We start from the raw sequence: 25,542 nt of genomic DNA, 5'->3' as shown, positions 1-25,542 counted from the left end.
GGCAATGTGATTATCAAAGGAGAGACTACTGTCTACCTGGGTCCCAAGGTCTCTTATCACACATTCGGTGTAAAGTAGACTGCCATCTATGTGGTAGTTCATAGTTACATAGTTTTTACCAAAAGGGATGACAATACACTTTTTGGCATTGAGCTTGAGGTCATGACTCTGACACCAGGCATCTGTTTCAGTGAGGCCCTTCTGTAGGATGTCCACATCATATGGGGACTCAACTATGGCTCCTAGCTTGCAGTCATCTGTGAACTTCATTAGCCAAAGCCCTTCTGTGTTAGCCTGTACTTCAGAGAAGTAGATACCAAACAGGAGAGGTCCCAGGACTGAACCCTGTGGTACTCTATTTGTCACTGGTTTGAAATCAGATTTGGAGTCTGCAACCTTTACAGTGTGGGTTCTGTCAGTGAGCCAATTGGCAACCCACCTTATGATGTAGGGATTTATACCTAATTTAGTGAGTTTAGCTATAATTCCAGAATGGGGGATGGTGTCAAAAGCCTTGGCGAGGTCAAGATAGGCTGTGTGTCTACAGCTTTGGTGACTGCCTCAAAGAAGTCAATCAGGTTCAGGAGGCATGATTTGTCTTTCACAAACCCAAACGTGGTTGGCTCCCGAGTTTGGAGGTTACCAATGTCTTTGTTTATGAGTTCCATGATGATAAGTTCCATGGTCTTACAGACCAGGCTCGTCAGGCTAATAGGGCGATAGTTCCCAGGATCAGTGGTGGTTCCCCCTTTGTGGAGTGGGATAACTGTTGCTGTGCACCATTCAATGGGCACAAAGCCTGATGTGAGGCTATGATGGAACATGATGCTTAGGTGGGGAGCCAGTTCATTCTGAAGTTTGTGTAAAACGCAGCCTGGGATGTTGTCCATGGATGCTGTGTTTTGGGATTTAGAGGGTGCAGATTTTACCTGCGTAGTTGTGATTACAGGGAATTTGCATTCTTCCTGTATAGATATGGGCCCTTTAGGGGGTGAGAGGGGGCAAGGTTAGTGATGAACCTATCTGCCAGGACGTTGGCAATATCAGTTGGTTCTGTAATTTTCGTGCTGTTGTGTTGTAACTCAGAGCAGATCTGGGTGTTGCCATTGAGATTCTTGACATAGCTATAGAATGCTTTGTGGTTGTCCCTAGAATCAGTGGCAATTTTGTTTTCATAGCTAGCTTTGGAGGATCTTATCAGGGATCTCAACTTCTTACTGTGGATGACCAGGGAACTCCTCCACTCATGGCATTTTACTCTCTTTTGCAACAGTTTCTGCCTTCTGTTGTAGAGTTTGTTTATGGCAGGGGATCACCAGATTGGCTTCCTTTTTTTGAAGGATAGTGTCTTGGTTCTGTTAGGGATAGCACGAGCTATACACTCGTGTAAGTGATTATAGAGTGCATTTGTGTAGGATTCAGCAGCCATAACTGTATTATCCATCTGCATGGATATCGTGAAGTTCACCACTTCTGCCTTAAGAAACATGAAGTTGTCTTTGGAGACATTTTTTACAGTGGTTTCCTTACTGGGGGTGGGGTGGGGGCAGAATGTGGATATCTAGGGTGATTAGCTTATGGTTGGATCTGACCAACGAGAAGTTGACTTCAGGTGTTGAACACCGGTCACTCATGTTGGTAATGACTAGGTCTAGGATATTGTTGCCCCCGGGTGGGGGTGTGGATAAGCTGATCCAGGGCATTGGAATTTATGAATTCCAGAAAGTGTTGAGTGAAGGAGTTGTTACATGAGTAGTTTTCCCAGTTAATGGTGGGGTAGTTGAAATTGCCCATTATTAGGGTGTTTGATTGAACCATAATATTTTCCAGTATAGCAAGAAAAGAGGAGTGGGAATCCTGGGGCATGGTGGGGTATCTGTAGCAAGCTACAATTTAGATTGCAGTTATGCCTAGAGTTAGTTGCACTTGGATAACCTCAGATGCATTATGCTGAGCAACTAGCCTTGAGGTATAGATATTCTTAATGAATATGGACACACCTCCGCCTTTGGTGTTCCCGTCCAAGTTAGGTGGCCGAAAAGTGTGGTATGAGTTATAGCCTGGTAATGCAGGGGTGCTCTCTGGAGTCTTGAACCAGGTCTCAGTCACTGCACATATATCAACTTTCTCCATTTTAAGGAGTGTCTCGAGGAAGTGAATTTTGAGATTTAGAATTCTAGTATGGAGTAGCATTACCCTCAGTTTTTGCTTGCCTGTTCCTGTTAAGGTGGTAAATTTGTCATTTGAACCTTGCCTAAAAAAGGCACTATAGGGACAGCAAGAATCTTAGCCAGTATCAGGAATCTCAGGGGTGACAAGTGCAATCCATCTCTGGCAAAGCATCATGGTCTGTCGACCATGTCGTCCCAGGCAGACAGATACTGGATCCCCTTAGAATGACACCAGCAGCTTAGTCAATTGTTGCAGTCAATCATTTTGTCCTTGTACTGCGGTATCATTCTGGGTGATGGCAGGATGCTACTCAGGACTAGGGTCATACCTGCCTGGGCTACAAGATCAAAGAGCTCTTCCATGTCTCTTTTCATGTAGTCCAGGGAGGTACGTCTCAGGTCATTCACAACAACACAGACAATGACAGAGTCATATTTTACTTGTTGTGGAGTGACCTGAGTGTGTGGGTTATGTGGTGGATCCTGGCACCAGACAGGCAGCTGACAGTAACCTTCTCCTTGTTTAACCTGGTGAGTGGGACATCGGTGTGCCTGACTACAGAGTCACCTATGACTAGTGTGTGAGTACATTGTTTTGCCTTATGGGCTGTGGTTGAATGGAACACTGAGTCTGTGGGCTATGTATCATTTGGGTTGTGTTGGGGGGGGGGTGGAGATTGCTTGCATTTCTGCTTTGGAGGTCTCCGTTGCATGAGCAGATTATTATTGAGAGCCTCAGTGAATGTTTTTGTGTTTCTATGTGTGGATTTTGGTGGTGTAGGTTTAGTGGGACTATGTGATGAGTGTGGTGTGGTGCAAGTGTTTACCTTCTCCTCTTGACTGTCATGTTCAGTCTTGGTTGGAGAGAGCTTTGCCTCCAGTTTGGCTAGATAAGTGCATCTCTCACAGGTTGTCGTGTTGGGTAGTAGGAGGAGGAGAGGGTTGTCTGTGCACATGAGGCAATTGCTACATTGCCCCAAAATACCCAGATTCATCAGATAGACAGGAGAGAACACCGGGAGCTGACCCTTGGACATACCTGAGTAAAAAACTTCTTTCCTCTAGACAAGTGAGGAAAATGAGTATAAGAGCTGTTTTTCTCTAAGCAAGTGAGGAAAGTAAGTACAAAAACTGTTTTCCTTTAGGTAAAGAGGAAGGTTGACTGCTGTAGTAATTTGTAGCTTATTTAGTGCTAACAACAAGTTTTGAACAAGTGCTGAGCATGAATAAGCAAATTCAAGTGCTAAAACTAAGAATCTGTACCTGGTTCTTGTGGTAGATAGGCTACCTAGTGCTTATCACTCCCACTGATTCCCTCCAAAACAGAAAGGCTTGGAGGGGGGGTGGCTCAGAAGCTTGTAAACTGTCCTGGATACATCAAATTTGTATCTGGACTCCACTAGTTACAGGAAATGTGGGAAATGCACAAACACAGGCTTTTAAACCAGAAAGTTGAAAGAGATGGAAAAACTGCCCAAACGGCCAATAAACTACAATGTCTGGGCCAGAAACCACTCTTATGGTATTGCTGTAGCTTCCTGACCAGGTGCAAGATCAAAAGGGCTGCTAAACATTGAGTTTCTGTTAGCCTGGGAACCAGAGAAAAAAATGATATACTCTGAAATGAGTCAGTAGTACTGTGTTATCAATTTAAGGACAGAGAGAGAGAGACAGACTCAGGGCATTTTGCATTTGTCTTCAGAACTTCCAACATCACCAGCATTGTCTTGCTCTATATGTAAGTTTATTTTAGAGCTGTGTTTGCTCTTAAAAAGAACTAGGAAATAGGAAGATTAGATTAGTTGTTTTCTGTATTGATGTCAGAACTTTTCTACTGTATTATTTTAAGTATTTCTCTGTGATCTCTGAACTCTTGCCTAGCATTGTGTAGTAAGAAGTATTGTCTTGTGTTCTTATTATTTATTATTAAATATTGTTAAACCTTTCAACTGTGGCTGTTTTGTGTAGAGATAATTTATGCTCTAGAGTACATTGCATGTATATAGTGATACTGTACTAAGGCACTGCAGTAAGCCTGGCTGTTTAGTTACACTTACCATTTGAACCACAAATACTACTGTAAGAAACGCTGTACACAACTAACACCAACCAAGCACAGCAAACTGGTCCGGGAAACAGCCACCACCAGTACCAAAACGCCACAGCTCACAATAAGGATCCACATAGCTCCAAAACAGGTTTATTAACATCACAGATATTGGAAAAACAAGTTTTCATCGAAAATACGACTTCTTCAGATAAAGCCGATACAAAATGCACTGCTTAAATACATACTACAATTAGTATAATTGAATAATTAATACATAGTACACTTTGTATTAAAGCAACAACCTATCTAAAAATTTTTTTTTAAAAATACAAGTTATACAGATATATTTGGTAGAATATAAATGTATATGTTAAAATATATGTATAAAAATATGTATATAAATGATGACAAGTTTGCCAAAATGTGGAATACAATAAATATAAATGCAAAAAATATAAATGCAAAAAATATATGCAAAAAATATGTTATACAAATACATATTTGTTTTACATTTGAAGTTGAGTACAAATGTATATACAAAACTAACAAATCAATTGTTAAAATATTAAAATGTATTGAAATATGTTGTAACAATAGAACCTCACCCCTTTATATTTTCCCTGCCTTGAGTTTCAAGTAGGGAACAATAGAGATAGAATCATTAAGACCAGGGAACTTGTTAGATTCTAAAAATATCTGCCAAAAGGTCTCCCTATGGGCAAGCCTTGCTTCCCAAGGTCCACCCCGAATGTCCTTAGGCACAGATTCCAATACAAAAAACATAAACATTGCTCCCTCACATGAAGTAGTATGCCTGTATAGAGCATTTTTACTGTTTAATTTCTGAATATCATATTGATGTTCATAAATGCGCCGTTTTAGCTGCCTTTCGGTCTTGCCGACGTAAAACGCCTGGCAACACCGGCAGACAGCCAAATAAACAACTCCAGTGGAGTTACAGTTAAAATATTGAATCGCTGTAATACTCCTGTTTCTAGACTCCAAATACATGTGATCATTGTGAGCTATATATTTACATTGGGTGCAACGTCCACATTTATATGTCCCTTTTCTCTGTCGATTGAAATGTGTTGTATGGTTGTCCTGTTCCAGAACCCTCTTGATATTAAATCCCCTCCTAAAGACAGTTTTTAAAGCCTTACCCTTAAGGTTACTCAGATCAGTCAAATCCTGAAATGATTCCCATTCCCTGTCCATAATTTTTTTAATATGTGCTGCATTAGCACTATATTCCGTAATGAAGGCATAGTTACTATTGAATGCAGTTGGAACCAACCCACTGGAATTACTATTAACCACAAGTGTGCCCTTGCCTAGTATAGGACCAAATCTAGTAAGTCTGGCTTTCTGCACTTCATCCCGGACAGAGTTGATCAAATGAATGGGGTAACCCCTATCCTGAAACAATAATGCCAGTTTGTCACATTCTAAACCAAATTGTAGATCGTCCGATGTCATACGGGATACCCTGACGTATTGTCCTTTCAAAATACCCCTTTTTTGAAATCTAGGATGTGAACTCTGATAATGGATGTAACTGTTGGAAAAAGTGGGCTTCCTGTAAATACAAGAATTAAACCCTTGTACTTCTTTAGTGAGTGTAACATCCAAATAATTAACACTATCAAGGGACATATGATGTGTGAACCTCAAAAATGTAGTAGAGCCGTTGATATAGGACATTAATTCATCAATTAATTCAACAGGCCCCACCCAAAAAATGCAAATATCATCCAGGAACCTGTTATAGTGAATCCAATATTTGCAGAATTCACTATTGAAGACAATTTTTTTTCCCATACTGACAAAATAATGTCAGCATAGGTAGGGGCACAATTGGCTCGATACTCCAGAATTCTGTTTAAAATACTCTCCAGCAAAATAAATAAAATTGTTACCCAAGACTAACCCTAGTAACTCAAGCACCATTGACACATCATTGTTTGTAACCCCTGGGCATTCCCAGAGGGCCTCTTCCATCCAAAGTAAGCCAATATCAGGTGGAATAATGGAAGAAAGATCAACTACGTCAATAGTTAAAAACAATAAATTAGGCCTAAAAAGGTCTGAGGTCACGTTACGAAGAAAAGCCCATGAATCTTTAAGCAGATACTCCTGCCTCCCCCACAATTGCTTCAATTTCCAGTCCAGAAATTTAGAAATATTGTGTATTTTTGACCCTTGTGCCACCACAATAGGTCTGAGGGGTGGGTCTAAAATATTTTTATGTATTTTGGGCACACCAAACATTGTTGGTACTCTGGAGTTAGTATTGTCAAGATATGAAAAAACATCCATCTCAATGACCTCCTGGTTTTGGATAATAATATTGCACAGTAGTAATTGGACACCCTTTAATAAGGGCCTTAGTAGTAGCTGACATTAGTGGTTGGTGGTCGTGATTACTACCTTATAGCCTGGCAGGAAGGGGTATAGCTGGAGAACCTGCGCCAGCCTTCCCCCAGGAGTGTCTGTGTGTTTGTATATAACTCATATCTCAAAGTGTGTTTGTGTGTGTCAGCTACTTGGGCAGGGACACAAAGCACTGATTGGACAGATAGGGTGCTGGAGGTTTTAGCTTGACCACTTGGCTGAGATCTGGACCCTTTAGCTGTGCCTGTGAGGAGTCTTGTTGGGGATCTGGAGCTAATAGGTAAGGGAGAAACCAACCCCAGACTGACTGTGATCTCTGTGTGCTCTTAAGTTAAATTGTACTTTATTGTGTGTATTTGTTATCCTTCCCAGTTTGGATGGCCCTCAATGATGTTAGTGGTGAGGACTGAGGCTCTTGATTGCTGGGCTGGGGTATCACAACAGTAATCATAAGAGACTTCAATTACCTGTCCATCAACTGGTAACCCTATATAATCAACAATAAATATTCTCAGTTGTTCCTACAATTTTTTAGCACCAGTTCCCTGGACCAGACTGTACTCTACCTAACTATAGTTGCAAATCTTCTTGACCTCATCCTTAAAAATATTGCTCCAACCATACTGCCATCCTGTGTCACCTCCTCCCTCATCAGGTCTGATCATCTGGCTATTATGTCCTTCTTAGATATAGTTCCATCATTCCCCTAAACCCTAGACACTATGCCAGAGGGCAACTTCCTAATATTTATTGAGAACTTTGTGAAACTCAAACGTGCTAACCGTCCCATGAGTTCATCAGTAGTGATCAATCTGCAGCCAAAACGGCTATATATGCCTCTAAATTCTACTCACATATAAATGACTGTATAGAGACAACTGCCAGTATCCATCAGAAGTGCATTGGGAAAGATAACAAAGTGTCATGGTCAGAGTCTAGCAGAAGTAGACTTTACAATAAGAGACAATGTGCTATGTAATAAATATCCTTTATCCCACCCATAAGAAAAAAACTAAAACTGGTCTCTATAGATAACTGCCAGCTCTTCAAATGATACTAATAAGGCATGTTTTACCTACATCAGGAAAATCAGAAGCAATCCCAGCTACTGGATATGCCACCTAATATCACAATTTATTCTCTTACAGAAAACATCATCAAAGTCTTAGCAGCAAATTTAGATCTAATTTCACCCTGGTCATGCCACCCTGCATCTGCCTTCACCAAACAGGTCTTCCCCCATAATCAGTTCAAAACAAGTCCTGTTGGTACCATCCAATACAAAAAAACACTAGATATGTACCCAGGCAATCAACATGGTTGTTTCTAAGTTAATGTCAAACACAGCTTTGCTAAAACTGTTCTGAGCACATTCAACCTTAGCCTTTTCACTCTTTATGTTCTTGATGTCTGAATGACTGGCAACAGTAGCTACTACTCAACGGCCACACTGGTACAGATCCTGGGAATTATATACCTATCATCTCAACAATATTATTTGTAGCATCATAGAACACATCATAGTCACATTTACAAAAAAAGAAATTAGTGACTTACAATCCCATGACCCTAATCAGTTTGGGTTTGTGAAGGCAGATCTTGTCTAATCAAATGAGCTGATTTCTTTGAAAACATCACTGAACCCATGGACTAACAAAAAGGTTTGTCCACTCTGCTTATTTGGACCTAACAAATACCTTTGATACAATTTACCATGGTGGTACTATTGGCAAGCTTACCTGCCTAAACATAAACACCTACATAATCTACTGTTTAGCCGAATTAGTTCATCAACAGAACACATACACGGAGGATAGGTGGCAAAATTTTCTAACCAAGTTTTCTGATGACTGCAAAATGGGCACACCATTATTAATTACCCTACAGGCACTCATATCATCCAAGTAGTGTTTGACCAAGCTAACAGCTCTGCTGACCATGGGTTCAAGCTCAATGCCAAAAAAATGCAGACAGCTTCTTTTAGGAAACTAAACTCACATAAATGGCCCCCTTCCTCTTTAAAAGCTACCTAGGGACTTATGCTGTTATCAAACTATCCTTTATCCATCATGTATAGATCACAGTTAGGAAGTGATTATTTCAAACTCATTTAATTACTAAAGGCATATCCTCTAGAACAAAGGATGTCATAATTCTGTCCTATTCTTCCCTCATCACATTCATTATAGAATACAGCGCCCTCTTTGGTACGTACATTCTAATTTCCAACCAAAAAAAAAAATCACAGGACTAAGTTTCTTAAACTGCCCTGATAGATTAAAAGCCATATGAATTTCTATGTGGTGATTTACATTTAGGCTTCTGTGCCAAAAATAATTATGTTCTACTTGACCTCATTCATCTTCAGAAGACTGATAATGCTATGAACCTTGATTCAAAGTTCTTCATCATAACATAAACAGGAATTCCTGGTGTGATAGATATCTGAAGAAACAAGAGCAGCACATAGGTAAACCAGGCAGGATACAAAATGCAAAACAGTAGTAAAAAAATCCCAAACCTAGAAACACTGAGGTAAAATGCAGCATTTATTCCAAACAAGAAAAGAATCACAAAGCGTTAGGGATCAACTCTTCATCAGTGTGTCTTTTCTTGTTTGGAATAAATGCTGCATTTTACCTCCGCATTTCCAGGTTTTGGATTTTTTTTTTACTACTGTGATACATATCTGACCAAACATATTCCCTCCCTATGATATTGATATTGACTATTATGCATGTCAAACAATAGAAAGTGTTAGGCACTTTTAAAACCATTATTGATGACTGGATGGGTACTGACCAGTTAACACATTGAGTATCTAGTATGGCTGTCCATAATTACGACAGCTAATGCATGCTGCACAGGCTAGGCTTCTCAATGGTCTCACAGATGGCCTATCTAGTAATATCCTGTAACCTGTTTATCCTTGCAGCTTACCTTGATCAGACTAAAAGTGTTCAGCACTACAAGTGTTCAGCACTACATCCCTTGACGCAATACACTCAAGCATCTAGAAGAAAGTTAAGCTATAATAACATAGGACCATAATTGGCTATATAATCATATATACCAGGTAAGAATAGGAGGACTCCTACACTCAGGAATCAAAGTGAACAACTGCACTATAAGCAGAAAGAAACCCGACTTTATTACATATACAAATAAAAAAAAAATCCAGCAGGTTAAGTGCCTTTGTCTGTGAAAATTCCAGACTTCATCAGAATAAACAAGCTAATGCCCTCAAACTTAATTTAAAAACCTACCAACCAATTAAAATTTCTTCCACCACAATGATTGATGCATTAACATAAAATCAATTAAGACAAATGTATTCTTTGTAATATGAGCTCAGTCCTCCATTCAATGCTAATAAAATGCTTTCAAATGTATTTGGAACATCCTTTAGACAGTTAAAAGGGTTTTGAAACAAATAAAACTTAAAACATTAAAAATACATTTAAAGTAATAATATAAAGTATATCAAAGCAGTGAGTTGTAAATATTGTGCACATAAAAAATGTTTCTAGAATTTAGCTGCCCTAATTTTAAGAACACTAGAAATAATAATATTGTCATTCAACCCAGGGGGTTTACCCGTGTCTCACCTTAGTTGCCACAGCAACTCCTTATATTGCAACCTTGCTTCCCACGGTCCACCCCTAGTCTCTTGAATCACTTATTCGAATATACAAACAGTACTTACTACTGTGACACTCCTTAGAGCATCTGTAAAGTGCATTGGTGTCTTTACAATGTGCTACTTCATACATATGTTCATAAATGTGCTTCCTTATAGCCCTTTCTGTCTTACCGACATAAAAGCTTGCACAGGAATTGTATTTCACTAAGTAAACAACCCCTTGGCTGTCCAAATTAAAAAGCCCCTTAGATTTAATACAAATATCCCTAGCCTCTAGATATAATTCACTAGCATTAATCATGTATTACTGGTTACAAAACTCACACTTATAAGTGCCAGATTTCTTGTTACTAGTAATATTGGAATTGTTAAAATTATCCCAGTTTCTTTAAAGTTGTTTTCAAATGTGTACCCCTTCTTCTAACAAAAACAGGTATCACCTTACTAATTTCTGGTGTTAATGTTAAAACATTCCAGTATTTCTTTATACTATTCTCAATATCTATAGCATTAGGACTAAATTTATAAACAAAAGCCAAATCATGTGGATTCTCCTCACTGGGTCCTTTTACCTGTAACCTCGTTTAAGAACCCAGGATAGGCCAATAACTGTGTTCACGCTCGTTCTTAACCTCTAAAACTAGTTGATCAATTAACTCTTCATGGGTAACATCTTTCTAAAACAACATTTAATTAAACTAATTTCTTGTTCGAATGCATCCTGATCTGTAGTCATTCTGGAAGGACTAATCATTTGTCCTTTGACTATATCCTTTTTTATATTAAGGGTGTTTGATAAAAAATCCAAATAAGAATTATAAAAAGTGTCCTTACGAAAGATCTTGGACTGAAATTTCTTCTCCTTAAAGTCTTTATAAATGTACACATCTAAATAATTTATAGCTTCCCTAGAATGAGCATTCATGAATCTTAAAAGGGGTGATACCATCAATGTAAATACAACATTTCTCCAATTCCTCCTCTGTACCTTTCCATAATAAACACATGTCATCCAAGAAAAGAGTTTAGTAACTTATACTGATACCAAAGTCGGAGGGGAACACAAACGTCTTTTCCCAATAATAAAGAACCAAATTGGCTAAAGGTGGGGCACAACAAGCACCCATCGCCACCCCTTGAATTTGCTTAAAATAAACACTGTTAAAATAAATAAAATAGCTTATTAAAATTATTTCCATCAGCTCTAAAATCAGATTCAACTCATCGTTAGTTAAATAATCACATTCCACTAAAACATACTGGAATAATTCCAAACCTTCTAAAGGGGGTATGCTGGAAAACAAATCAACATCGATGGTAACAAAAATTAATTTATCATCATATAATTCAGCTGTGATGTTTCTGAGAAAGTTCCATGAATCTTGGGAAATATGTGTAATAGAAGAAACAAACTTTTTTACCTTATGATCAATATTAATAGCTAGTAGTTCCGTTTTTGACCCAGTCCCTGCTACAATTAGACATAAAGGGGGGGTTTCAATGCTTTTATGAACTTTGGGTAGACGAAAGATAGAGGATATCTGGGGATTATTCACTAATAAAAAATCCAGTAACTTTTTGTCAATACCCCCCCTGAAGAAAGAGGTCATTGATAAAAAGCTCAATTTTAGAATAAGCAATGTTAGTCTCAATTTTAGACACTAAATTATACCTCTGATCATCACCCAAAATGTTAAACATATGTGAATCATAGTCCATAGTGTCCATAATGACCACTCCACCCTCCCTTGTCCAGTTTCATAATTTGAAAATCTGAATGTGTTAATTGCTGTAGTAAGGCTCTTTCCTTTTCAGATAAGTTCAAACCACTGCCATTTTTAAATGTCTTTAATTTTCTAACATCAGCTTCTACTAATTCCTCAAAGATTTTTAAAGTTGGATGTAAAGGCGGGTGCACAGTACTTTTTCCTTTTCAAACCCTCTTCATTTTTGTTTGTGTTACCATTTTTCAACAAGCTACTGAGATAACGCCTATGCAGAAATAATTTTAAATCAAAGTGTCAATCTCTGTAAAGGGTTTACTAGTACAATATGAAACCCTTTCATAAATAAATAAAAAAAGTTCAGTCTATTGGTAAGTCTGTATAATTAAAAACATTGAAATTACAAAAGGTGTTTTTAATTCCAGAATGTGAGACAATAATATTGTTAGAGTCACAAGGCAAAATTTCTGGGTTTAATACTTGTTGTTGTGGTGGTTGTTCCTTCCTCTTCCTCTGCTCCATCCCCTACCTCAGGGGTAGTAACTGTCCCTGTTCAAGTTCTGGGAATTCAGTTCTTGTTTCCTTGCTAAACATTTTCTCCTCCTCAGTGGGGGGGGGGGGGGGCTGGCCTAAAGGGGAGGCAGTATTGTGAACTTCAACATCTTTGTCACTATTAATCTCACCACCATCCATTGTCTTTATAGAACCGCCAATGTTACTAATATTTCCGTTAGGTAAGGGATATGGTCTTCCCTCACAATATTCAATTAAATCCCTATTCATTTCACCCTTTTTCTCTTACAAATACTTTCACAAATATAATCAGCATCCTTAAAAGCTTTGATATATCCAGTTTAGTCAATGGAATGCATCAAATCTGAAGTAATTCTGTCATTTAAAATCCTGAGCTCATCCATCAATTTATCCAATTTACTCTGGTAATTTCTTGCCATAAGCCTCATAAGCTCGATACCAAAATTATTGTAAAGATTTTCAGTTCATTATGAAAGACACAGTTCCATTCAAGATTGTTAGGGTATTTAAAAAAATACAAGCCTTTCAGTACCTTTTTTACAGTTAATACATTCATTCAAAAAATCTCTATCTGTATGGTACTCACCTGTATAAGTTTATCTTTAAACATGCATCTCAGCGTAGGTGTCGTCCGTCGGTTCTCTAAAATTCGAAAAAATAAATCTTCCACCAGTCCAGTTCTCAAAGTCAAAGTTACCTCAATTATCTCAAGAGTCATCAGAGACCCCTTCTTGGCAAACATTAGTAACTCCTGCATAATTTCTCTTATGCTGAATCCCTGCAGAACTTCCCAGTTGTGAAGAAAACTCATAACAACCCTGCCCACTGTTAGAAATAGTTGATTAGTTGGGACTCCACCCAAAAAATTGTAATTGGTTTCCAGGCAAAAATTAGGAAGAAACTGAACTCACTGTGGAACCCTGCATACTCACAATTTGAGTAAGGATTTCAATCAGCCTGGATAATTCATTTTTTAGAAACTGACACGTTTTCATGGTCAATCCTATTTGTATCCAAATTTTGCTCCTGGTTAACCAAAGTGTCCTCTCTTCCTACCATGGCACAGTTGAAAAAACAAGTCCAAGCAAAGACACAACCTCCTTAAAACCAGGAATCAAAATGAACAACTGCACCATAAGCAGAAAGAAACCCAACTTTATTAGAAACACAAATAAAAACAAATCCAACAGGATAAGTGCTTTCATCTGTATAAAAATTCCAGACCATCAGAACAAACAATCTAATGCCCTCAAACTTCATTTAAAAACCTAACAACCAACGTTTCTTCCACCACAATGATTAATGCATTAGCATAAAATCAATTAAGACAAACATATTCTTTGCAATATGACCTCAGTCCCCTATTCCATGCTAATAAAATTCTTTCAAAGGTATTTGGAACATCCAAGACAGTTAAAAGGGTTTTAAAACAAATAAAACTTAAAACATTAAAAAATGCAGTTAATGTAATAATATAAAATACATCAAAGCGGTGAGTTATAAATATTGTGCACATAAAAGTGTTTCTATAAGTTAGCTGCCAATTTTAAGAACACTAGAACAAGTAATATTGTCATTCAACCCAGGGGGTTTACCTGTGTCTAGTCTTAGTTGCCACTGCAACTCCCTATATTCCAACCTTGCTTTCCACGGTCCACCCCTAGGGTCTTGAATCACTTATTCTAATATACAAACATAGTATTTACTAGTGTGACACTCCTCAGAGTGCCTGTAAAGTGCATTACTGTCTTTACAATGTGCCACTTCATACATATGTTCATAAATGTGCTTCTTTATAGCCCTTTCTGTCTTATCAACATAAAAGCTTGTACAGGAAATGCATTTCATGAAGTAAGCAACCCCCATGGCTGTCGCAATTAAAATGTGCCTTAGATTTAATAAAAATATTCCTAGGTTCTAGATATAATTCACTAGCATTAATCATGTATTGACACTGGTTACAAAACCCACATTTATAAGTACCAGATTTCTTGTTACTAGTAATATTGGAATTGTTAAAATTATCCAGATTTTCTAAAATTTCTCTCAAATTCTTACCCCTTCTTCTAACAAAGATGGGTGTGTTAGGTATTACCTTATTAATTTCTGGTGTTGATGTTAAAACATTCCAGTATTTCACTCTTCCTTACTGGCAGAAAAACTGTCCCTAAGCATTAAGCAATTTAGATATTGTCTAATGAGGCCAAATCAAGATGACTGGACTTGGAGAGTTCAAGTGTACCCTGCATTTTCTGATCTAAGACAGGAGTACATACACTTAGACGACAGAGGCTGGGTTGAGTTAAAAAGCTTTGGAGAAAATATATTATTCATCTGTCAATAACCATGCACAAACAGGAGGCAGTTCATTCAACTGGTGCAGCTGGGTATAAAATATAGCTAGATTAGGGTGATTGGTAGGAGGGAGAAGATGCTTGATTGGAGTGCCTAATCAGTAAAAGCCCACTGAACTGTGCTGTCTAAGGATGTTGATATACTTCTAGTTATCTACATGAGATCATCTGAGGTTGGGATGGCATCTGTTTCTTTATTCTGGAGGGCTTCTGATATTGTTTTACCAGACCATTTATTACAGAATCTTTAATAGCCCTTGTATTTCTGTCTTTGATTTTCATGATCTGCAATACTCATGTTGGGAAACTATGTCACCAGGATCATGAATGAATCCTTCCCTTTGTACATTGCCATTTTATCATAATTTGTATGTCTGTACAGAGAGATAAGGTAAAAGAAAGAGAGAAACGTCATTCTTTTCTCTCAGAATCTTACAAAGTAATAGTAGGGTTCCTATTACAAAATCGAAGAGGCTGAACATTGAAAGGCTTTAACGTTGGAAATGCCATTTATCGAGGAGCTTTTTGTGAGACTGCAGTACAATGAAGATTGGAATATTTGCCCTTTCCTCACTGTAGTGTGATCTCGGATTTGGTATATATATAATTAGTGAGGGGTGTAGGGGTGTAGGGGGCACATATAGACCCTAATAGTATCCCCTACTTGTTTCTTATTTGGTCTTTTACTACCATACTTCAGACAAGCTCCTTCTCACTTCTTTGCCATATGGTCTCTATACCTTGGCTTTCTGCCCATTACTTTCACTGGAGACACAGTTTTTCAGTTGTCTGTACTCCCTGTACCTTTTACCACCTACTTGCTCTATTATTGCTGGTCAGCTCTGTCATTATCCCATGTAAGCTCTTCCCCTATTCACTTTGTTGTCTTTGCCATCATATTTATTGTTTCGACCTTTTGTCGTATCTTTAACACCATAATGTCTGTTGTGGCATTCTGACCCATAGAAATACCCCACCTCAGGAACCCTTGTTGATTCGATTAGTGACCATCTTCCCACTTACACTTATAGGTTAATTACTCATCATGTTAAAACACCACAATTACAAATGCCTTCAAATCAGCAGTAGACTTGACTAACTAGTCTAATCTAAAAATCCTTCCTCTGGATGAAGTAGTCCTTGCTTTCAGTACAATATTCTTAAATATTCTAAATAACTCAGCACACCTTAGAATAAAAAAAAAAATGGAAAAAAAGTTAAAAGCAGCCATGCCTCCTGACTATCTAATAATATGAAAAATATTGTGCATAACAGAGAAAAGGCCTGGAACAGAGGTAAATGGACAAAACACCAAAATGTCTTCAGGAGTTTTAGAGAACTTATAAGTCTTACAAAAACAGGTAAACAGTGACAAAGAACAATATTACAGTAATCCGCAGAGCTGACATAAACATGATCCCCCAAAATTCTGATCCTCCAAAGACTTTAATTCATCTAGGGACAAAATAATGCATGTCCTTCAACTAACCACACCATATGTGAAATTGTTAGCCAGTATAAACCTGTATCCTAGACAGTATAGCTGCCCTTATAAAACCAACCATAAAATCCATAATACCCCTACCTCCACCCAAACTTCTTCCACTACTACACCACCTATCAGCTTAAAAATGCTCCTTCTTCATATATAAAAAATATTTCAGAATCATAAACCATGCTTATCGTCTACTAATATCTCACCTGAATTTCTCAAGACAGCAGCCAGTATTATGCCCAGTATAAGGCATTGTAAATAGGTCAGTGCAAGAACCATATGTTCATGCCTTCCCTCTGAAAAAAGTCACCTATAACTACCTCTGCATAAAGGGGGGACCTTAATAGAAATATCCAGTTTTAGACCCATAGATATCCTATCCCCCATCTCAAAAATATTGGATTAAAGTATCCAAAAGCAATGTCTTCAATACAGCCTTCAACAACTCTTGTCACCTGCATAGCTTGGCTTTTACCCTACCGCTGCCCACATATCCTTCCTAGACACAACATCAATAAAGGTAGGGACAATGGTAAATTTGTAGCCTCCTTTCTCCTAGACCTATCTAAGCCCTTTGGCATTCAGCAAATTCCTACACAAAATGTTTCTCTCATACTCTACTCTGACCTGGTTCAGAAGCTACTTGTCTGACAGACAACAATCTGTTAAGTGGCTCTACACCCTATCTCCATTTCCTGCTAGTTACTGCAGCTGTACATCAAGGCTATTTTCTTGGTCCCCTGATGTTTAATATACTCAGTAATGATATCTATACTTCTTCCCTGTACAATTGTTTGCTCTTGCTCAACCCCTCATATAAAAAAAAAAACAGAAGAAGCCTTTTAACTCCATTGAGTTAACTCCCCTCTCACCCCCTAAATGGCCCATCTCAATACCGGAAGATTGCCAAATTCCGGTAATAACGGCCACACATGTAAAAAACTCACTCTCCAAAGCTAAGAATACAGCATCCATGGGACCAGATGACATCCCAGGCTGTGTACTACATGAACTACAAAATGAACTGGCACCTCACCTAAGTGTCTTGTTTAATCATACCCGCACCTCAGGCTTCATGCCCACTGAGTGGCGCACAGCTACAGTTATCCCACTCCACAAGGGGGATCCTTAGATCCCAGGAACTACCACCCAATCAGTCTGATGAGCCTGATCTGCAAGGCCATGGAACATATTACCATGGAACTTATAAACAAAGACATTGGCAACCTTAAAACACTGGACTCCACCCAGTTTTGGTTCGTGAAGGGCCGATCTTGTCTCCTGAACCTGATTGACTTCTTTGAATCCATCTCCAGAACCGTGGACAAGGATAAGGCAGTCCACACAGCCTATCTGGACCTTGCCAAGGCCTTTGACACCATCCCCCACTCTGGAATCATAGATAAACTTACTAAGCTGCACATTAATCCCTACGTCACTCGATGGGTTGCCAACTGGCTTACTGACAGAGCCCACACTGTAAAAGTAGCTGACTCCAAATCCAGCTCCAGACAAGTGACAAGTGGAGTACCTCATGGTTCAGTCCAGGGACCTCTCTTGTTTGGCATCTTCTTCTCTGAATAACAGGTCAACACCAAGGGACTCTGGCTAACAAAGTTTGCAGATGACTGCAAACTGGGAGCCATTATTGAATCCCCAAATTATGTTGATAATCTACAAAAGGGCCTTACAGAAACAGATGCTTGGTGCCAGACCCATGGGCTCAAGCTCAATGCCAAGAAATGTATAGTTATGCCCTTTGGGAAAAAACATGTACCTGTGAATTACCACATAGGTGGCAGTACACTAAACACTGGAAGTGTGATAAGAGACTTAGGGACACAGGTAGACAGTGGTCTCACCTTCAATAACCACATTGCCACAACAGTCAGGAAATCCTTCTATGTGGCACACCTCATCACTAAGGGCTTTTCATCCAGAAAAAAGGAGGTCATTGTCCCACTGTACTCATCCTTCATTAGACCCATTATAGAATGCAACGCCCCATTTGGTATGTACCTCTCAAGACATCTGCAACAACTGGAAAGGCTGTAGAAATACCTCACTAAAAGAATAACAGGCCTAAAGCAGATGCCTAATGCTGACTGCCTTAAAAAACTCCAACTATACTCTGTCACATATCGTCTACTCCAAGGTGATCTCTGCTGAACATACAAGGCCATGTCAAACCCAGAGCTGTTGGACATGCTACACTTAAAGAAATCCCAATCCCTCAGAGCCACACGCTCCAGGGATCTAAACCTTGTCATCACAATAAACAAAACATGTTGGAGGGATAGTTTCCTGACCCAGAGACTCCCCAAACTCTGGAATAGACTGCCCATACATGTCAAGCAGAGCACCTCTTTGGCCCTCTTCAAAAGGAACCTTGATGATTGGATGGGAGAAAGGAAATTCGCCCCAGGGATCACGTCAGTCGCCCTGCTAGACAGAGGTCCAGGGAAGTAAATAGTGTGGGAAGAAATAGCCAGTGAATTGTTATGGCTAGGCTTGTATAGGCCCTAGGGCCGATTGCCTACTACCAACCTATGAACCTATGAACTTATGAAAGCTGGTTCCAACATGTTCAATTAATACTCAACCCTACAAAGAAGTAGAAAAAGAAAAAAAACTACTCCTCTTTTTCCCAACTCACATAACTTTTACAAAAGTAACTTAAAATCTCCTCTCTAAACATCACTGACATTGGAGTGGTATCATACTAAATTGCTTGGCATGACCATAGATAGCAGTGTAAAATTTGACCTACAAATTCTAAATGCAATTAAAAAATAAAACACCAAAAGTTAGGAATACTCGACAGAATAAAAATGTCCTCTCTGCAAATATTAAAGTAATCCTATCTAACACTTACCTACTACCATCACTTTTATGTGGAGCACCCATCCTTACAAATCTGCAAACCACTCTAAATGATAGACTTGAGCAGTACTGCAAGATTGCACGTTTTACTGCAAACAAGTAAAATCAAAGCCACTAGTGTACTGCACAAAAAGAATTCACCATCTTACACCCACAAACAATCCTTCAACCTACTCTTAGTATAATTCTCCAACATTACACCCCACAACATTCCTTAAGCTTAAATAATAAATAGCTCCTTATCAAACAGAGACCAAAAATTGCATGGCACTCCTTATACTCTAATGAGGTAGCAAAAACCCAGAACTCACTCCCTATACACAATGTGGTGATATTTTTTTCATACTTTTATGCATTTTTCCATGTATTAGCCAACAAGTTATCTGTTTGTATTTTTTAAATTTGTTTTGGGACTTTAGTCTTGTAGCTTCATTTGCAGTTGCGTGAAAACTGTGAATTACTGCAAGACCTGAGCATCATTTACATGTTATAATGTGCTTCTATCTCAATAAGTAGAATTACTAAGATAACTGTTTTATTTTGAGAATTGTGGACTACTGAAGTATCTGAGCACCATTTAGTTGGTTATTATTGTATTTTTCCGTAATCAGTGCTATTGGTAAAACTCTGCCTAGCCTGGTGCCATGGACTGTAGTTGTATTGCAACAGTGGTATTATTGCAATTGTTGCTGCAAGATTTGTGCTGTTGTGCTTCTACATCTGTTTACATTGCAGTTTTGCTGCCAGAGGCTTATATTCTGCTACCACTTGCCTGCTTAACATTGCATTCTAGTACCTTTCTGTTACACTGTTATTGGTTTTCACCTGTTCTTGGGTCTGATATATTGTTATAAGCCCTCCCAGACCCACTGATACATGCTGCTTTCTACTGTTTGCATACTAATTATAGTTTTCCATAGCCACCCCCCCAAACACACACACACACACACACACACACACACACACACACACACACACACACACACACACACACACACACACACACACACACACACAATGTAAAAGTTATATTTTAGGAAATTCTAATCTACCTGGGATCATTGATCGGTAGTTCAGAGACCTAGGACTAAAATAACTGCGACTTGCTACTGATTCAGATGTTACAAAAGCTCCACTATTAGCTTAGTTTGATTGGATCCCTCTCTAAATAGTCTGCTATAACCAGTACAGAGCTGTGCCAACACAGATCTTTTATTCAAGATTCCAAGAAGCATGGAAATCCCAGAACTATAAAAAATGAGCTTTTCATCAAAAAAAAGAAAGAAAATAATTACTTCAATTCTGCTTAATATTTCTGTTGCACTTATAGAAAGGCCCAGAGCCGGCCTTAGGCATAGGCCAACTAGGCGGCTGCGTAGGGCGCCGCTTTAGTAGGGGCACTTTTCGAGTATTTATTTTGTGTAGGTAGACCAGGATGGGGGCACTGGGTGGTGTGGTGGGGGGGTGCCATGGTGACTTTTGCCTAGGGCACCAGTTGACCTAAGGTTGCCCCTGGAGAGGCCTGTGTGGTGATACTGTTTTTGTACTTTTCTGTAATTTCCATGTTTTAGCCAGAACAGCTGTTTACATTTTTTTTATTTGTTCTGGGACCTTAATCTTATAATTTTATTTGTAATTGTGGGAAAATTGTGAATTATTGTAAGATCTAAGCAGTGTTTATACATTATGCCAGATTATAGATTAAATGAATGCAGTACTCTCTCTAATAATGATTGAAATATGTACAGTATGGTTTTACTATAGTATCCATTTTTTATTATGTAGTATTAGTGGAAGAATATAATTTGCAGCTGGCAGTGATTTAGGGTCAAGCATGGATTAAATGTACAGATTCTTAGCTTTCTCATATTAACATTTTTGTTATGTGACTTTGGAGAAACAGACAGTGAAGAACTTTCATTGATAAGACCATCTTGAAATGAGAAAACATGTCTTGGAATTTATTCCCAATAGTGCTTCAAGCCCAAGGCTGAGAGAATAGTTGTTTTTGTCAAGCTTTATATGAAAGCTTTTACATAGATAAAGGATATAAGATTTGCAGAAAGAATTCCAAGTTCAGTCAGTTCAGAACAGATTTATTCAGTATGGTTGACAGTTTAGTTTGGAGATGACTCTGTGCATATATATAGCTATTGCAGTAAAAATTGCTTGCTAGCACTCTTGATTTATTGTTTGTTTTATAAATAAATACTACTAACTGACTAAAAAGAGACTTCTGACAAATTTTTATGTTGAAAGGATGTCCAGTATCGTGGTCTGATGTTTGGGGGTTGGTCTAGAGAGCAAAGGGTGTGAATTGTCATTCCTGTGGTAGAGGCTCTGATTCTCATAGCCCTCAATTGTCTACTATGTGAATTGAGCAAGTCACTTAAACATACATTGTTCTTTGTTCTCCCCTGAAAAGGGACTGTGCGCCTACTGGGAGTACCTGGTTAACTAATGAGTTTTGTTATTATTATTATCCTTTCCTCCAGGCATTACTTTGTAAGGGTCAAAACTGAAATTATAAAGTAGCTTTGTAAGGGTCAAAACTGAAATTATATAAAGAGAAATGCAGCCTGCTAACCCACATGAGTGCTAAGAGAAGAAAAATAAAGAAAAAAATATGAAGAATACCCAGAAAAGCTAACAAAATTGCAAAAGATAACAAAAAAAGCAGAGAGTCCCCAAGTACAAGTTTGTGATTTGGATTCATATAGGGAGGAGACTGACAAAATTGTGTTGGAGTAATTGCTTGAGAGAAAAATACACAAGATCTACCTGGACAATAACTATGCAAGGCCACCTGCCTAAAAAGAAATGAATAACTTCTGGTATTCATACCGAGTGAATAAATCTCAGGGTGACTCTTCATTACCCGGTTATTCTAAAAATATTTTTCAGGACTGGGTGAAAACAAACTTGGCACTGGAACCAGCACTGGAAGACCTGAGATCATACCACACTTAGTTATCCTTTCAGGCACAGGATGAAGCAATTAATGGCAAAGAGACCACTGAAAGACACCAACAGAGAGGAAGGTAGCGTATGAGAGCACCTCTTAAACCCTTTCCTGTTTTCAGATGAAAAGTAGAAGCAAATGAAACAGCATTGCCAGGGCAGTGGAAAACTCCTGACTGTGAAAGATGAGATTGAAGAACCAGGAGTAAATAAGAGTTAAATAGAGCATGACTGAGCAAGTAGACTGTGTTGTAAGGACAACATTTACAAAATTGAAGCTAATTTTTCATTTCCTGTGTTATTATCTCTGACTTGCCATGTTATATTGTCAGAATTGCATCTACTAGAAAACTACTTACAAGTGAGTAAACAAACAAAAAATCTATGCAATAGCAGTTCTTAAGTGGCAGGTAAATGAATGGCTGAACTAAGTATCTAAAGGGGAGTGGCTTATGGGAGTCATGCTACCTTGAAACCATAGATTGCTGGTTAGTATTCCTGGGAAATTCTCTTGCAATATGAGAGAAACATTAGGGAGATAACCTTCTTTAATATTTAGATATACCTCCTCAGTAGAGTGTAATTTTTCATGATGCACACAAGTCTTGAGGACTAGAAAGAGGGGGGAGATAGATGAGGAGAAAGTTTTGAGTAAATGGAAACTACCTTCATAAACTAGCAGGAATGTGTCATCCACAGTATGGATTACCTATAGACAACTTCTAGAAGCCAAACTAAACAGTTAAAAACTGATAACTAGTTAAAAGGAGATGCAAGCTTGTACTGTCTGGGTGGATTGGGTACCAGGACAAACAAAAGATGGAAGAAGCTATCCAAAAATAAAAATTAACCCAGCAGTTAGAAGTCAATGAAATTTCATTAAATAACCTTTTAACACTATGGATGGTAGCTGTAAAGAGGGGGGGGGGGGGTATAGTGGTTAAACAGAAAGACAGCAAATGAAATATGCTGAGTAGGGAAGGGCAGGTAATTTTGTGGCGGTCTATATCACGTTGTCGAAGTTTTACAACTTCGAACACTATATGGTCAAACCCATATGTTCGAAGTTATAAAATTTCAAAAACTTAAAAAAAAAATAATAAAAATAATAAATTACCTGGTGGTTGTAAGCAGGGGGGCAAGCCCCCCCTGCACCCTACCCTCCCGCTCTTTAAATATAGCAACTCCGAGACCGCACTACAATGCAGTACAGTACGGAAAGGGAAGATTTGCCTTTACTACACTGTAGTGCGATATCGGAGTTGGTATATTTAAAGAGCAGGGAGTGTGTGGGGTGCAGGCGGGGCTTGCCCTCCTCTTCTTACAACCGTCAGGTATGTTTTTTATTATTTAATTTTTTTTTTTTAAGTTTCTGAAGTTTTACAACTTCGAACATATGGGTTCGACCATATAGCGTTTGAAGTTGTAAAACTTCGACAACATGATATAGACCCATTCTGCAGAGAGAGATGCACTTAGCATTAGTAATGGAAGTTTTTTCTCCTTAAAAGTTTAGGTGAGGGGATTCTGTTAGCAGTGGTTTGAGTGAGGATGGGACCAGGCTTACAGAGGAAAATAAAGCAAGAACTAGAGAATCTTGAAAGGGTAATAGAAAATTAAAAAGACGCAAGCACAGAAATACAGTGAGATGAGGGCAAACCCAGAAAGTAGACGAAAAGAACTTAATATGAGGAGGGGATAAAGATAGTATCATGGAACATCAATGAGATGGTAACCCCACAAAAATAAAAGAAGGTGCTGATGTAGAAAATAATCAAATAGACATTTTAATGCCAGAGGAAACATATCTAAGAGATGAAGAACACAAAAAGTTTATAAATAGAAGTGGGATGGTAGGATACAGTGCACAGTTACAAAAAGAGAGGAAATGAGGGGTATATATGCTGGTAGGATGAAGAGTATAATGCAGCTGTGAAGAAACCATTGAGGATAGGTTTGTGATATTTGATACCATAAAAGAAAGATGAAGGGAGCAATATCCAACAATGCTAAACATGTATAAATTAGCTAAGCCAGGACAGAAATTCTTGACAGACACCATGGGTGAAATAGTGACCAATATTCAGGGAGATACAATTATAAGAGATGATTGGGTCTAGGGCATTGAACACTGACAGTGCAATTAGATTACTGGTGAAATGCATGGGGATTTTTGGCTTTAAAAGAATTCTAAAGGAAATGGGCAATATCAGGGACTTTACCCACTATTCAGGCATGAATGGCACTTAGGCCAGATTATACAGGATTTACATAACAGGTAAACTAAAAACAGAGAGGACGTTAAATTTTGGTGCTTTCAGCAAATATTATGTAGCATTATATCAAGGAGAAGTGTGGAGTTATTGTTAAGACAGAAGAATGGACAACTGGCAGAAAGGGTGGCATTGCCAGAGATAAAACTGGAGGAAGGACAGAAATTGACAACCGAGATTATGACAGAAGAAATTAAAGAGGCTACAAAAATACAGGCTGTAAGGAAGTCCTTAGTATTATAGAGTACCCTTAGAAGTATGGTTGCAGAAAGAAATAATTGAATATAGGTACAGTCATTTTAACATACTGAAGGGAGGAAAAATACCCAGAACATGGTGAGTGGTGGTGATTTCTGTTATACCATAGGAAAATAAACATCTTTCTGACCCAGGTTCCTAATGGGCAGTCTCAATACTGAACCATGACTATAAAACATTAATTTATATCATAGCAGACAGATTGGTTAAACTAATACCTAAGATCATCCGGTTCAATCAGTGTGGGAGTATTAAATGAATACAAGCCTTTTTGGCAATATTAACTGAACATTAATGATTCAAAAGCATGCATTAGTGCAAAAAATTAATGTTAGTTGGACTAAATGCCGAGAAGGCATTTGGCAAGGTCTTTTTTTTTTTTTTTTGTATGGAAAGTTTTGAATTCATTGGGGTTAGCTAGATGATGGATCAAGTCATATAGTATATATAGAAAGGAGCTATGGTACAAGTGAAGGTTCAGGTATACTATCAAAGAGTCTGGGACTTAATAGGGAAAACGTGGTAGAGATATGTTAGCCTCACTGTTATTTGCACCATACATTGAGCCACAGGCACAAGCTATACGACTTTCAAGAATTAAGGGCTATGACAGGTCCCCCCTCAAAAGATAACCTTATTTCCAAATGAAATAATCCTGTATATAACTGAACCTAGGAAGAATTTACCTGAACTACTGGGCTGTAAGATAAATGCTCATAAAACACAAGTGATAGCTCTTAATTATGCACCCATGTTCAAGCTGGTCCAGGGATGTCCATATTTCTGGGGACACAAGCAGATT

This window comes from Protopterus annectens, chromosome 3.part0, assembly GCF_019279795.1.
Source record: "Protopterus annectens isolate FY-2018-M chromosome 3.part0, PAN1.0, whole genome shotgun sequence".
NCBI classification, from domain to species: Eukaryota; Metazoa; Chordata; order Ceratodontiformes; family Protopteridae; genus Protopterus; species Protopterus annectens.
The sequence above is the reverse complement of the archived record's forward strand: the minus strand, read 5'-3'. Positions refer to the sequence as shown.